General features: G+C 39.2%; 1 protein-coding gene across 2 annotated transcripts in view; it reads right to left on the reverse strand.

Moving 5' to 3' along the window:
* Positions 1 to 10,066: 10,066 nt before the first annotated feature.
* The window catches only part of c22h6orf47 (chromosome 22 C6orf47 homolog), a 20,548-nt gene continuing 15,479 nt past the window's right edge, over positions 10,067 to 15,135 (reverse strand). For both annotated transcript variants that reach the window (XR_007569151.1, XM_050034015.1), the window contains one exon: positions 10,067 to 12,507. The gene's annotated coding sequence lies outside the window, so the exon portion shown is untranslated. The remainder of the gene's footprint in view (positions 12,508 to 15,135) is intronic.

Here is a 15,135-nt window from a genome sequence, read left to right on the forward strand (position 1 = left end):
TGATTTACAGACTCTTTCACAATGTAAGTCAATGGGAAAACGTTTTTTGGGCCTGATGGCGTCACGTGACCGGCTCCGTAGTTGTAATTCCACTGTTTGGCCACTACCTGGGGGCCTGGCCTATACCCGGCAAAAAGCAGAATTACAACTTCTGAGTCCATCACATGATGACCTGCGGCTCAAAAAAAAATTTCACCATAGATTTATATTGGGAAAGAGACATCTGTAAATCATGGATGATCATGGATAAATCAGTGGATACATTTTTTGAGCATCAAAAATCATTCATTTTACTTTCAGGATTTGATTCATTAGGTCCAGTAACATTTGAAAAGTCTTGAAGAGCGGCATGATGAAATTATTTTATCATTTCCTGTATCTGTGTCATGTATCGTCATCCTCTTCCCTGCCCCAGGACTCAGGACCTGTGGCTAGTCTCCTGAAGAGGTGGCATGGTGGCAAAACCCATGTAACACAGATTATTTTTTACAGTCTACGGTTCCCCTCAACTCTATGTAACTTTAAGTGATAGGGAGGTCTGAAAGGCCCCCTTTGCAGGCTATTTATGAGCAGTCCTTGCTCAGACAGGTGCAGAGAATCTTGTCTGATGAGACCCATGTCCTTTACTCCCAAGAATGAACTTTTACCATCTGGCAAACGCTACAGACTTCCCCTCTGCAGGCTGAATCGTTTTAAGAATTAATTTGTGCCTACCTCAATCAGGATTCTAAATGCTTCTAAACCCACAGGGGTTGTAAAGTAATGTTGAGGTTCTGTATTGATGTGTGCGAGAGTGTGTGTGTGTATGTTTTAAAGATTACTGTATGTGTGTATGTTTATATAGACCTCATGCAGATCATGTGTAAGGGCTATGATGCATCATGTGCAATATGTGGCCTGTGGCCTAGATTTGTATTTTTATTTATTAATTATTTATTCACCATGTAAGCAGCTACATGTACCAGCACTGGAGTCCTAATCAAATTTCCCCTAGGGGACAATAGAGTGTATCTTATCTTATCTTATCTTATCTTATCTTATCTTATCTTATCTGATCTGATCTGATCTGATCTGATCTGATCTGATCTGATCTGATCTGATCTGATCTGATCTGATCTGATCTGATCTTAAATGACCACAAAGCAAACATGGGGCCAGGTAACACTCTAGCGTAGAAATGCTGTACACAATTCAGAAACAGGGCAGCTCAATATGGTTTAATTCTAAGTTGGCCTAAAAAACATTTTCTTAATTAAAAGTTTGAATAAAAATAACATGCAAGTTTTGCTATTTCTGAATGCTGTTGTCATGCTAATGTCAAATGCACAGAAACCAACTGGAAAACAACAGGGTTACTACAGAACCTGGGGTTGTAGAAAAACATTACCATTGTTATTCACTGCAGATGTTGGTGTATAATAGGGCAATGCTGCACCCATAGAGTGCCGAAGTCACGCCCCTTCCGGTAGAGCTCATGGGACCTTAGATCGGAAAAAATATGAATGGCAGTGAATGTGGAGAGCAATATTATCTTTTGTTCCCGTTTGAGTTGCGACATGAAATCTAAATATGTTGTTAATGAATTTAAAACATAAATTTTAAGGTCAAGAAAGTCATACTTTGTGGTAAAACTGTGTGGTCAACTCAAATGGGAACAAAAGATAATATTGCTCTCCCCATTCACTGCCATTCATATTTTTTCCAAACTAAGGTCCCATGAGCTCTACCGGAAGGGGCGTGACTTCGGCACTCTATTATTGACCTGTTAAAGCTGGTGTAACAAGGAGACAAACCTGGAGTTCATGGTCAGACATTTGATAATGTTGGATTACTTGGAACTTGCTCACATTGGGTAATGTATCACTTCAACATCATGTAGACTGTCACATAAGAGTTACATCCCTGTTTATTCATTTATTTATTTTACCCCTATTTAACCAGATAAGTCAACTGAGAAACAGTTTTCCTTTAAAATAATAACCTGGCCAAGAGGCAGCCACAGGAGGCAAGTTGATACAAGACATTAAAACACAGATACAGCTGGTGCAGTAAAACAACATGAAACTAAATTAAAACATCACAGTATATACAGTATACACCAATCAGCCAAAAAAATAAGGCCCCTGGTGGGTAAAGTGAATAACATTGATAAAGTTATTACAATTTAGAACATGGCGCTCTTAAATACTTGATTCTGATTGGTCAATCAACAAAATTCTGCGGTGTTTATTTCTTGAGGTATCACCGCTGCTCTGCTGCTCCGTTGCCAGGGACGCCATAGCAACAGCCTTAGACTGAGCATCATAATCATTTAACGTTAGTCCACACAGCTCTCCCAAGGTGGCCTGGAGAGCAGGGAGATCATGTTGGTCACTGGCCATAAATGTGAGGGCAGCCTTCGCACCCAGCATCTCCGACCGGGAGAAGTGGGGTAAAATCCTCTCCTCCGCTCCAGAAAACGGCCGCAGTTTGCCTGGTGAACGCCTCTCCTCTGTCAATACACTCTGCCAGCAATTTAATAATATTGATGCCAGTTGTAACATTTGAATGTTTTAGTAGTAAGCCATGTTCTAAGCGGGATAATGTATAGTGAGCCGGTGACTGTTGGAAAAATAACTCCCCTGTCGGGAGTTATTTTTCCAACAGTCACCAGCTCACTATACATTATCCCTTACGTAATGTCCTGCTGGAAAACATAGGGTCCTGGTATTAATATGGATGCCATGCCACCTGATGTGCTTCACCCAACCAAACACTGTTACAGACTAAGTACAAAATCTTATGTCAACAGCACTCCACAATGGCAGTGGACAATGCACCATGGAATGGAACGAGGAATATAACAAAGAGCTAAAGGCATTGAACTGGCCTCCAAATTCCCCAGATCCCAGTTTGATATAGCCTTTGTGGGACACACTGGTACCCAGGAGGTACCCCCGATCCGAGAACCCAAGGTTTCCTCAGCAGAACATTCCATTGTAATGAGATGAGCAATGTTATTCACGTCACCTGTCAGTAGTTTTTATGTTTTGGCTAATCAGTGTGTACAACAACTACGAGATCCAAGTACTATGTTCTGGAGAAGCAAGTTCAAAAACAGGTGCAGTGATAAGAAACTGTCGCTTGTAATGAGCTATTTAAGGAAGGTAAACAAATGACGGTGTGGAGTTCTAGCATCTTTGGCCACTCAATCCAGTATTTAGGAAACTGGAATGAGTGATGGCCAAAGGAGATGCAGACTTCAGGAGTGACCACATTATGATACTTTTGGAGATGTTGGGTAGTTTGTGGACATAAGGAGGGTTTTTTTTTTTTTTTTTACCAATCATAGTCTTATAAATGAACTGATACCAGTGGATCTGTTGCCTGGTAGGGAGTGATGGCCAGTTGACTAGAGATTACAGATTAAAGATATGAATTTTAAAAAGGGGCACTAACAAAGGGAATGGCAGTATGGTAGATAAGGTCCAGTTTATTGAGAGAATTTTTGGAAACAAATGTGTACTGTCACACAGTAATGCAGCTGATTGTCTGAACTGCAATAGGGCAGCATAAGTTTGATTGTTAAAGCAGGCATGATATTCATTGTGATTGGTTATCTAACTCAAGGAAGGGTCAAGTTTTTTTATGCCTCCGTGCTGGTGATAGCCATGGCCGGAGGCATTACATTTTCGGGTTGCCTGTACCTCTATCCATCCTATTCTCATGAATACAATATCTCAAGTACACCTTGGAGGAATTTCTTTGAATTTAGCACTAAAATCCACTTGGACCCAACGATAAACTCATTACATTTTGTTGGTCAAAGGTCAAGGTCACTGTGACCTTGCGTCGAGGCCGGTTCTACGCAGGGGCAAGAGGGGGCAATGCCCCCTCAAACAAATGTCTTGCCCCCTCAAATCAAATCCACCAAAAAGGCACAAAACTACAAGTTTTCTCATCTGTCTCCACTCCACTCCGTGCTGTGTGCCGGCTGTGTGTGATCTAATGTCTGCAGTCGGCAGAGACCCTCCCCCAAGTAAACACCCAATCACTGTTTAGTATGCAAATGAGCCAGGATGCATCTGCATCAGGTTTCTCAGTCTCAGTGAGGCAGAATGCAGCAGTAACGTGAAGCTCCGTTAAACTCGTCGTAGCTCTCGTGTCATGAGATACTTAATATATAGTTAACAACAAAGTGTGAGCATAGAGAGTGAGCCTGTCAGTGTGAACGTTTCTTCAATTACACAAGCACAGCGAGAGATGAGTGCCTGCTGCATGTCACATACTGAGGACAAATGCCCTGTGTGCCAGACCCCTACGTAAAGCCCCGCCCAGCCTCTAGTTCTGCACGCTGTTTTTTGATAATCATAGCGATTTATGCTTTTATTAACTTTTCACTCCTGCAGCTTTCAGCAGCTCAAAGGAGAGTAGAGTGAAGAGAAACCTGTTAAATTGCTAACAAAAAAAAAAAACACAACAAAAAAATGACAAAAAAACAAAACAAAACAAAAAAATATAAAATGTTCTGCTCTAGCCTATATCTGTTGTGTTTGTTAGTTCTGTTAGTTTGAGAAGTTTTTTTTTATAAGACTAGCTTTGGTAAATACTGGCTATAGTGAGGTTATTGTAATTATTAGGTTCAAATTTATTTCATATGTCTAGATGCCTAATGGCCATCCAATAAGATAAATGTTAAGATGTTGGTTGTGCCTGGATGAAGGATTTTATTTTTTGTTTATTTTACTTTTCAGTTTTCCTCCCTGAGGGATTGCCACCTTATTGTGGTCAGGGGATTTGTGTGCCTCAGTGACCCTAAGAGGCCTGACAAAGTGCAATCCATTTCTTTAGGTTGGGGGTTGGACACACAGCTAACAACAACCACACTGTTATCAACAACAAAACAAGCAGCGAGCACATTTGAGACCACAGTGCTTTGACACCCTCTACGGGGCGGCAGTAGCTCAGTCCATAGGGACTTGGGTTGGGAACTGGAGGGTCGCCTGTTCAAGTCCCCCGTCTGAACCAAGAATATGGAGCGTGGACTGGTAGCTGGAGAGGTGCCAGTTCACCTGCTGGGCACTGCCGAGGTGCCCCTGAGCAAGGCAGCGAACCCCCCAACTGCTCAGAGCGCCTGTCATGGGCAGCCCACTCTGACATCTCTCCACTTAGTGCATGTTTAAGTCCAGTTTGTGCATGTGTGTGTTCGGACCTGTGTGTAATTGACAACAGAGTGAAAAATTGAATTTCCCCTTGGGGATTAATAAAGTATATAAAATAAATAAAAAAATAAATAGGGCACTCACACAGTGTCCCCACATCCTGTGAGTGAGTGAGTGAGTGAGTGACTTTGTCAGCTCTACCTATGGCAAAAATGTGCTGGAGCATGATGCCCCCTTCACATTTATGACTGCCCCCTCATATATACCTGCCTAGAACCGGGCTTGCCTTGCGTCCATCTCATTCTTGTGGACGCAATATCTCAATAACATCTTAAGGGAATTTCCCCAAATTTGGCACAAACGTGCAGTTTCAGAATGAACTGATTAGAATTTGAAGGTTACAGGTCAAGATCACTGTGACCCTGTTCATTGCATTCTTGTGAATGTGGTATCTGAAGAACATATTAAGGGAATTTCTTCAAATTTAGCCAAAAAATATACTGGGACTCAAGGATGAACTGATTAGAATTTGGTGGTTAAAGGTCAAGGTCACTGTGACCTTGTGTCCGTCTTATTCTCGTGAACATGATATCTCCAGAATGCCTTGAAGGAGTATCCTCAAGTCTGGCACAAACCTCCACTTGGACTCAAGAATGAACTGATTAAAATTTGGTGGTCAAAGGTGACCTCACAAAACACTTTTTTTTTGCCATAACTCAGAAAATCATGCTAATTATGACAAAATTTCACGCAAATGTCTAATAGGATAAAATGAAGTGATGACATTTTCTATTCAAAAGGTCAGGTGTCAACTTCACTGTGACATCATAATATTTTGCAAACACAATTTTCAGGACATTATTCAATGTCATTACTCAGGGCCAGAAGGAGAGAAATTTGGTCAGATACTGAATTGGTGACACTTCTCTTTGGTGCCCACGTTGAAACTGTGTTTAATAGACCTTCTGTGCTTAAGGTGTTTGTGTGAAGCATCCATGTTTTCACAGACATGACGTACTGCAATGTGACTGGTGTGTAGAGGCATGCAACCACGAGGCGGTAAGTCAGTGTTTTTAATTATTTGGTAGCACACTGAAATGAATGGAAAAAATGGCTGTCAGGAGGGTAGGAAACACAAGCACAGTTTATTTAATGTATCTTTTAAATAGCTCGCATGCAAAAACAGCCATACTGGACTTTTTGTTAGCTGGGAACATTTTGTGCTCTGCTTCTGTACTCTGTGTTGGTTCTAGTACTGTAAAGGCTATCCTAGCTTAATCAACATGTCATGAATGCATTTATTTAATTTCATGTAGAAAATCAAGAACAAGCAGACAATCTAATTAAAGAGCAGATTTATTTAGACAGTGAAAGCATTTAACCTCAGGGTAGTTTGGAGTTCAAAGTGGCTATAAATTAGATGTACAGTAGTAGTTCACAGCAGATACTTCCTTCCTTTTTTTTTACCCCCAAGTTACAATTACACCACGGTTATAAGTCAGGTCCTTCCTCTTTATTAAAGATAGCAGGATAGCGCTTCTTTAGCTATAGTGATCCAGAACTTGTTAGGTGTGTTGGCTGCTCATGTAAAATAGCATTACTTACAAGGGACTATCAGCATTAATATATCTGCAATAAATACTCAGCAAATACTGAATAAAAGCCAACAAAGAGTAGAAGCCATTATGTCACTTTCTGGGAACTAAAATTGTTGATAGATATTTGGTGTAATACAAAAAAAGCCTATGATAGTTTTACATACTTTTATGGAAGTCCAGAGATGCCAATATTAAAATGAACCCTCGTAATCAAATTACTCACTTTCCAATTGAAAAGATTTAAATTACAAATTTAAAATCTAACTTTATTGTTTGATATATGTCAATACTGACAGAATGAAAATGAAAATAAAAATACAGTGCCAATTTTATTTTCAGTACGGGGCGTCGGTGGCTTAGTGGGTAGAGCAGGCGCCCCATGTACAAGGCTGTTGCCACAGCAGCCGGGTTTCGAATCCAGCCTGTGGCCCTTTGCTGCATGTCATCCCCCCTCTCTCTTCCCCTTTCATGCTTACCTGTCCTGTCCATTAAAGGCAAAGATGCCCCAAAAAATATCTTTAAAAAATTTTTTTTCAGTACACCCCTTAACAAAACACTGTTATAACATTGTAAGTGCTAATAGCGTAGGCAACTGGACTTGCTTGCGTTTCTGTTATAACAATGAACACTTCTTTTTGTCAAATTGGCAAATTAAACTTGAAAATAAAATGGCACTCTGGACTCTTATATGACCTGATTTATCTTGTTACTAATGAAATTAAATTCTGCCATAATTGCACGACAGGCTTCATATACAAATCTGTCAAAGTCAACTATTCAATCATTAAATCTGATGACAAAAAAAGACCATCATTTTAGTTAGTAACAATATCAAAAATCAATTAATCTACATTTTATTTTCACATCTGTTTGGTTTATAAAATGTCAAAAATACTGTAAATTGGCCATCCCTAACATGTGTGTGTGTGTGTGTATATATATATATATATACACACTCAAATGTGTATACATATATATATATATATATATATATATATATATGTGTACACACACACACACACACACACACACACACACACACACACACACACACACTGTATATGTGTGTGTGTGTTAGCGGTTATCAGTTATCGGTATCGGCCTTTAGGAGCTGAAAGTTATCCGTTATCGGTATCGGTTTAAAAGAGAAGTTATCGTGCATCCCTAGTCTGAATGATTAAAATCTGATATCGAGCAGGCTCCACAAACAACCTGCACAGGCACACGAGAACTGTTCATCCATCAGTGCAATTGGAAAAAAAAAGACAAGCAAAGGAACCTGCTATTAATGAAGGTGCCAGTGTGTCTACTGCAACTGTTGCTGCTGCTGCAATGTCTACAGCATCATCCAGTACACCACCACAACCACCTTAACCTACAACCTTCTCTATGTTGTTTCACTGTAAATAGTTAGTTGTAAAATAGTTAAAAGTTCAATTGTAAATAGTTATGTTTGTTTTTGTACTTTATAATTTATTCTTTTTGTAGTACTCTGTAGAGTATATAAGTAAAGCCATACATGATAAACATTTGATATAATGTAGTTCTTTTTTACATTAGTAGTTCATTTTAAACATAATTTTACATTATTGCTGGTAATAAATTAATCTAAGCAACAAAAAAAGCCACTTGAGAGCCGAAAGAGCCGGCTCTTGTTAGTGAGCCGAGCCAAAACAACCGGCTCTCTAAAAAGAATGTATTTCAGACATTATTATCGTGATTAACTTTGATGTCCCTCCAATAACATTCAATTTTCGACCTAGAACAAATGCAAAAAAAGAAGAAAATATTAAAAAAAACAAATCCCTACTTAACCCCCTTACTGCAGTGTTGGCAATAGATGTTACATAACATCAAACATAGAGACTCCACACAATTGTGGTTCACAGGGATGCAGCACAGCATCTAAGAGGAGGAGGAGTCTGTTTCTGCTTTCAGGTACCATGTACAATTATACAGAGCCCCTCAAGGAATTTATATTCAGTCCTTTGGTCACTGATGTAAATGCTGAAGCACCTACTTCTAATTCCAGCTGTTTGCTGGCAGTGTGTCCTGTGCCCTGGCCGGCCACAGCCTTGCTGACTGGGCTTTTCTGTCTCGCTGGGTCACTGACAATTCATACCTTATGGCAAAACTCATTCAATATCGCCTCTTTGGCTGGCCATTCAGGACTGTGCCTCTCNTATATATATATATATATATATATATATATGTATATATACACATATACACACACACACACACACACACACATATAGATATTTTAATATATTCAGCCACAGGCTGTGATACATGTAAGCAGACTCAAAGTTTATGTATTTTTTAATAAATGGTTTATCACAACATACTATTGAGAGAATGTATGATGCAAGGCAAATGTGGTTAAATTTAACAGGAGTGTTAAGTACAAAAACATGCTATTGTGCACTCAGATCAAGTTAGATGTTTGGTCTTTTCATTTTTGTACCTTTATATTGAAAGCATAGCAAGGAGGTAAAAATACATAAAAACAAGTGGAGAAAACTTTAAAATAAGCAATATCATGGCACAGAAAATGTGAAAGGCAAAAAAAGAAAAGAAAAAAAGAGCACATTTAAATGTGCTGCTGGTATTATGTGTCAATACTTGAAATCTCTAAACAGATACCTCCAACAACACGGGTGTCCAAACTTTTTTGAATGGGGGCCAAATTAGATATTGTGAAAATCAGGAGACCAGCTTCTCGCATCATATGAATTTTTTTTTTTTTTTTTTTTTTAAACGCAACTGTTTTATTATTCAATGAAAAAGAATTCTACTTTCCACTGCTCTTAAAAGTGGCTTCCCTCACTTTCGATTTTACACCTCTTTACCGTGGCCGTCTGCTACTTAGCAGGAAATGCCTGCTGTTACGTGTTAGTTTGCTTGTTTGCCATCTGTTCATGAAAACACATTAGTTCCACATACGTAGTTCCTACTTGGTGCTTGTCTACAAACTGTGTGATTGTCCTGCCATCTTGAGGTGAACAAAAAAGATAGTAAGTGAACTTGCTTTATAAATCAACGTGTGGTTGGTCAAATACTGTATATTTTGAAAGACAAGACGTGGACTGTCTAAAATCAGTCTGTGGGGGTACGCCGGGCCAAATTTTGGACATGCCCATCATTATGTGAAACTATGTAAAATACAAAACAAATTTATGAGCAGAAATGACGAGGTTATATTAATTTAAGTTAAGAAGCAATCATCACAGATAAGTGATGACACCATTTCTTCTAAGCTATTAGATGCTTACTTCAAGAAAACAACCAGCACTGGACCAACCATTGCATTCCATTCAATTAGTCTTCATTCTCAAAACATTTTATTGTCAACATTCAATTTGAGGTCAATGCTTAGTCAAGCGTTAAGGAGACCTTATGGCTTTAATAAAGTATTTTGTAACCTGTGTGTGCTTATTGACAGGTGGAAGGTGAAATGTGGAACTGCTCCAGTAAAATTAGCCAAGTTAGCCTTTAGTTCAACAGAATTTCTCTGCACTCTACCCTAGAATGTGATGTCACAGGTTCGATGGGGGTAATAAATGAATATTAAACAGCACAATAATAGAATGTAAACAAAGTGAAATGGAGTTTGTAATCTGGGAGTCTAATATTGCACAAAACTAAGTACATAACAGTATTAGAATAACAGCATCTCCATTTCGCAGTGTTTCATGTGGTCAACCATGTAAATTTGCCGGTTAAAGTTGAACAGCAGGTGATTGTTGCCAGCTAGAGATGGCACCAGATCAGGAAATGCATGCTTAAATTTGTTCATCTTGCAAACTTCAGTTGAATTAAAGATGGAATGAATATTTGCTGGGGAGACATGTAATGTGACTTTGCCTTTAAGGCCCTGACACACCAAGCTGTAGGTCGGCGCTCAGTCAATGTTGGGCTGTCAGTGAGCGTCTGTCACCCTAGTCAGTGCAGTGTGTCCCGTCGGAAACGGCAGAGTCTGTTGGTGAATGAAACACTGACTGGCAGTTCAGTTCAGCACGAGAAAAAAACACATGAGTGAGGAAAGTAAACAGAGAGCTGAAGTCATGAGGGAGTGAGACCAAAACAAACTTGCCACATAAGGTAAATATGCTTTGATCTTTCAACACTGAATTGTTCATGTGCTAACTAATGTCAAGATGACGAATACAGACCACTGCTGTCTGCTGGTGTGAGAGTTATTATTTATTATTTAACATATATAAATGATTTGATCAGTGTCTCTCTTTTCAGCGAAGGGTTACTTATCACACCCTTTTTAGGCATAACTATAAAATCCTGGAACTTAGTTTTCCACAGAGTTTTACATCAGCACATAACTGAAGAGGGAGAAAAACAAATTACGGTTAAATGCCACCTTACTAAGTTGAGTTACATTAAGTTTTGCCATGCCATCCTGGGCCTTCTGGTTTTTCCAGGTTGTAAAAGTGGACCTAAGTAAAAATAAACTATGATGTAGGGCAAGACATGATCAAAGCAAGAAAGAAAGGAGAGGAGGAACAAAATACGATCGAGAAGGCAATACATTAGAAGTTACAAAAAAAAAAAAAAGGCTTTAAAGCATTTTGTTGAAAAAAGGGGTATTTTTTGAGGTATTCAAATACTGGCACGTGCTGGTTGACTGTTGGCTAAAGTCTTTGCAGTGCGTTCATGGAGACATGGCAACATCACACAATGCAGCAGGGGGCCTTTGTTGGCGCTAGTTCTCTGAAGTTGGTTTGGTGTGTCTGGGCCATTAAAGACAAAGAGGGTGGCAAGAGACAAACCCAAATCTAAGCTTTAGAACAGACTGGAAAAAAACTGCACTCCAATTTGATTTTATAGGGATTTAAGAATTAAATGACTTTTAAGTTTACCTAAATAGAGTGAATACAGACTTTGAACAGACCAGACATCAGAAGCTGCTCAAAAGGTGTGTGGGAACATTTTCCCTGTTTGCTGTGGTATTGTGGTCAGTGAAAATTTGGTTCCTTTTAGGAGCATTTCTGACCCTTTCAACCCGACTTCCAGGTGCACTGTAAAGCTGTGGCACTAAATGTTTTTCTGTGTATTTTCCTAATACTCACTCAAGCTCATCTTAAGACTCTCCAGTCCTGAAACATTCCTTCTTTCAGCCCCTGATGTTTACTTTTACACATACAGGTTTTTGTGTTTTTTGTTAATGCAGTGGTTTGTGTCACTCTGCATTTGTTTTCCTCAGTGGTGATGCCTACGATTTCTGTTAATCCAGGCAGTGTATTTGGTTGTTTTGGGTCAAGTTTGTTCACTTCTCCTCACCCACAATGCACCAAAGGCAATCACCTGGTCCCAAAGCAGGCAACTGTCTCACGGCGAATCATGAGAAAAGTAGTCCCACAGGACAAGAAAAGCAACAGAGTATTCCCTAAATACTGTGTACTTTGTACTGTGTTTTTACTTAAAAGGCATTTCTTGAACATCCACAGCCTCTATTATTACTGAGTATGCTTTTTGATACTAAACTTTGCACTGCTATCAATGTCAACATTTTGGTGATAACATTAAAATCAAGTGAGGACAGATGTCTATAAAATGCAGATCAATAGTGTTTTCACATAAAGTGACGAGTAAAACTAAGAGTTCATAATGAATGTATAATACAGTTCTTTAGTCACACTGCAGACCACAGTGGGGTAGTGAAACAGTCTCTGTGTAGTCCCGCAGGAAGAGGTCTGATACAGCTGGACTGATGTTGGTGGACTCCTGGACACACAGTAACTTCTCACCATCTGTGGAAAAGACACAGCACTCTTAATAAACAGCAGGAGTAGTTACTGTTTTTCTCCATTGTTTTGGTGGATTTCAACTTTGATTTTAATTTCACATATTTGGCCATCATTTCTATCTGTAATAATATTGTACTCTTCGAGAAACTTTGACATTGCAACATACTGCAAATCTGAAACACAAGCAGTCAATATGATCTGCCAGGTTGGAAACAAACTTAATTGGAAAAGAAAACGAGAAAACAAGATGGAAACGACCTTGTTACCCAAACTGTCTGTTGTAACCAAAGGGAAACCTCTGAGGCAACAGGCAAGTGCCAAAAACTGCAGTTCTTTGATTGGCCACTAGAGGATGGCTCGAAAAGTGAGTCAATCCCCACAGACCCCCATGTTAAAATGCCCAACTTTACAACAGAAATAATCATATTTACAGCCTTATACAAAAACGGTTTTGGCCTCTATAACTAATTTCCCCCTTCATGACAACTGTACAGGGGGTGAATTTTTTTAAGTTACGTACCCATTATCATTTTATTATGGCTTAAAGTTACACATAATTAAGGCCGGGCTGCTTTGAGTGACAGACATACGGTCATCGGCTTCTCAGATCCACCCCTTGCTCCTTCACAGTACCAGCCTCTTGCTAGGGTTGGGCCGGTGTAAAAATTTTCAGACTGATTTGATATTAAGCCAAACACTGGAACAGAACGGTATATAGCTGGTATGGTCCCGTACTGCGTACCACTAAAAGATTCAGTGGCGGTACGCAGTACCAGGAAGAGGAGAGAGCGGCTGCCTGCTAAAGCCCACATTCAAAACCAGTCACGGCTGCACTTTAGACCAGAAAATAGATCTGCTAGCAATATATGCAGTTTTAAACACCACTTTGTCCATTTATTAATTGTTTTAACTCGTCCCGAATTGCTTAGCATAATAAGAAGATATGTTCCATGTTATTTTGTTTAATTTCAACAACACAGAGAACAGCTTGAACAAGCTGCGTGTGAGCCATTGATCAGGGATTTCACTCTCAGCAGTACGTGACTGCGCATGTGCGTCTACTTCCGAAACACAGCGGTTGGGGTGCGTTTGATTTATTGTACTGGGATGTTTGATTTGTCCACAGCTGGACCACGGACATCAAAAAAGACCGTTTGCACAGGGACATGACAAACTCTAAATAAAACCAACGAAATTCCACACATTCTTGTGGTTGGCTCAAATGCTGTCAGCGTGATTTAAATAGTAAAATATTTTTAATAGTTTATTGAGTTTATTGCGGTTGTTGATCAATGTCTTTTCAACGAAAAATAGGTAAAGAGGAAAAGAGAAAAAGAAAAAAATGACATGCATGGTTTTAAGTGTTCATTAAAATGACATGCATGGTTTTAAGTGTTCATTAAAGTTTCATACATGCCAGCACCCTAAACATTAAAAGAAATATTTTACTCTACACGTTAAGCATTTCTAATTTCTTTCTACTCAATTCAGGTACAGTAAAATATTGAAATGTTTACTGCACCTCCTACAATTATAGGATGGCATAAACTGATATTTGAGCTAATACCAATGGAATATTATCATACAGATTCAAATATAAAACGTCAGTTTTCTTTAAAACTTGGACACCCTTCTTTAAATATACTGGTAAAATATTCACAAATATTGTCCTAAAGGAAATGATTGACTGCAGCACTGACAATTGGCAAAATGACATCTTTGGGTCATAAGGTTAGATTTCTACTTACTTAGTGATTGATTGTCATTTACTTATTACTCATGTATTTTGTCTTATGAAATTTTGTTGAAAATTTCAATACTTTATGTAAGTTTGTATCCTTTTTTCACTTACTCCTCCCAAGATGGTGAGTTGTTGCATCACTGTCAATTGTAATGGGCTGAGCACTTCTATGTGCTTATGTTTATTTAGGTGCTATGACACCTCGCACGGTACACCTACACAATTGTATGCAATTATTTTTCCAAGTAGGTTGCGGGCTATGTATATCTTATGTCAGGGATTTCAGTAAGATGTGTCATTTCTGTGGCCACTGTTTGTTTGTTTGTAATGTGTTCCTTTTGTATGTTTATGAAAAAATTTGTTTGTTTTTTGACTTTGCTTTTCAACAATGCATGAAGCGAGGAGAGGTGAACAATATGAAGGTTTTGGTAATAGTACCGGCAAGAATCTAAAACTACTTTCACCCCTGTATATTAGGGTTGTTTCACGATGTCTTTTTTAATTTTATTTATAAAGCCCAATATCACAAATCACAATTTGCCTCACAGGGCTTTACAGCATACAACATCCCTCTGTCCTTTGGACCCTCACAGCGGATAAGGAAAAACTCCCCCCCAAAAAAAACCCTTTAACAGGGGGAAAAAAACGGTAGAAACCTCAGGAAGAACAACTGAGGGATCCCTCTTCCAGGACGGACAGACGTGCAATAGATGTTGTACAGAACAGATCAGCATAATAAATTAACAGTAATCCGTATGACACAATGAGACAGAAAGAGAGACAGAGAGAGAGGGACGGAGACAGAGACGGAGAAGAAGACAGAGACAGAGACAGAGACGGAGAGGGAGACGGAGACGGAGAGGGAGAGGGAGAGGGAGAGGGAGAGGGAG

The sequence above is a fragment of the Epinephelus moara genome, chromosome 22 (genome assembly GCF_006386435.1).
Source record: "Epinephelus moara isolate mb chromosome 22, YSFRI_EMoa_1.0, whole genome shotgun sequence".
Taxonomy (NCBI): Eukaryota; Metazoa; Chordata; class Actinopteri; order Perciformes; family Serranidae; genus Epinephelus; species Epinephelus moara.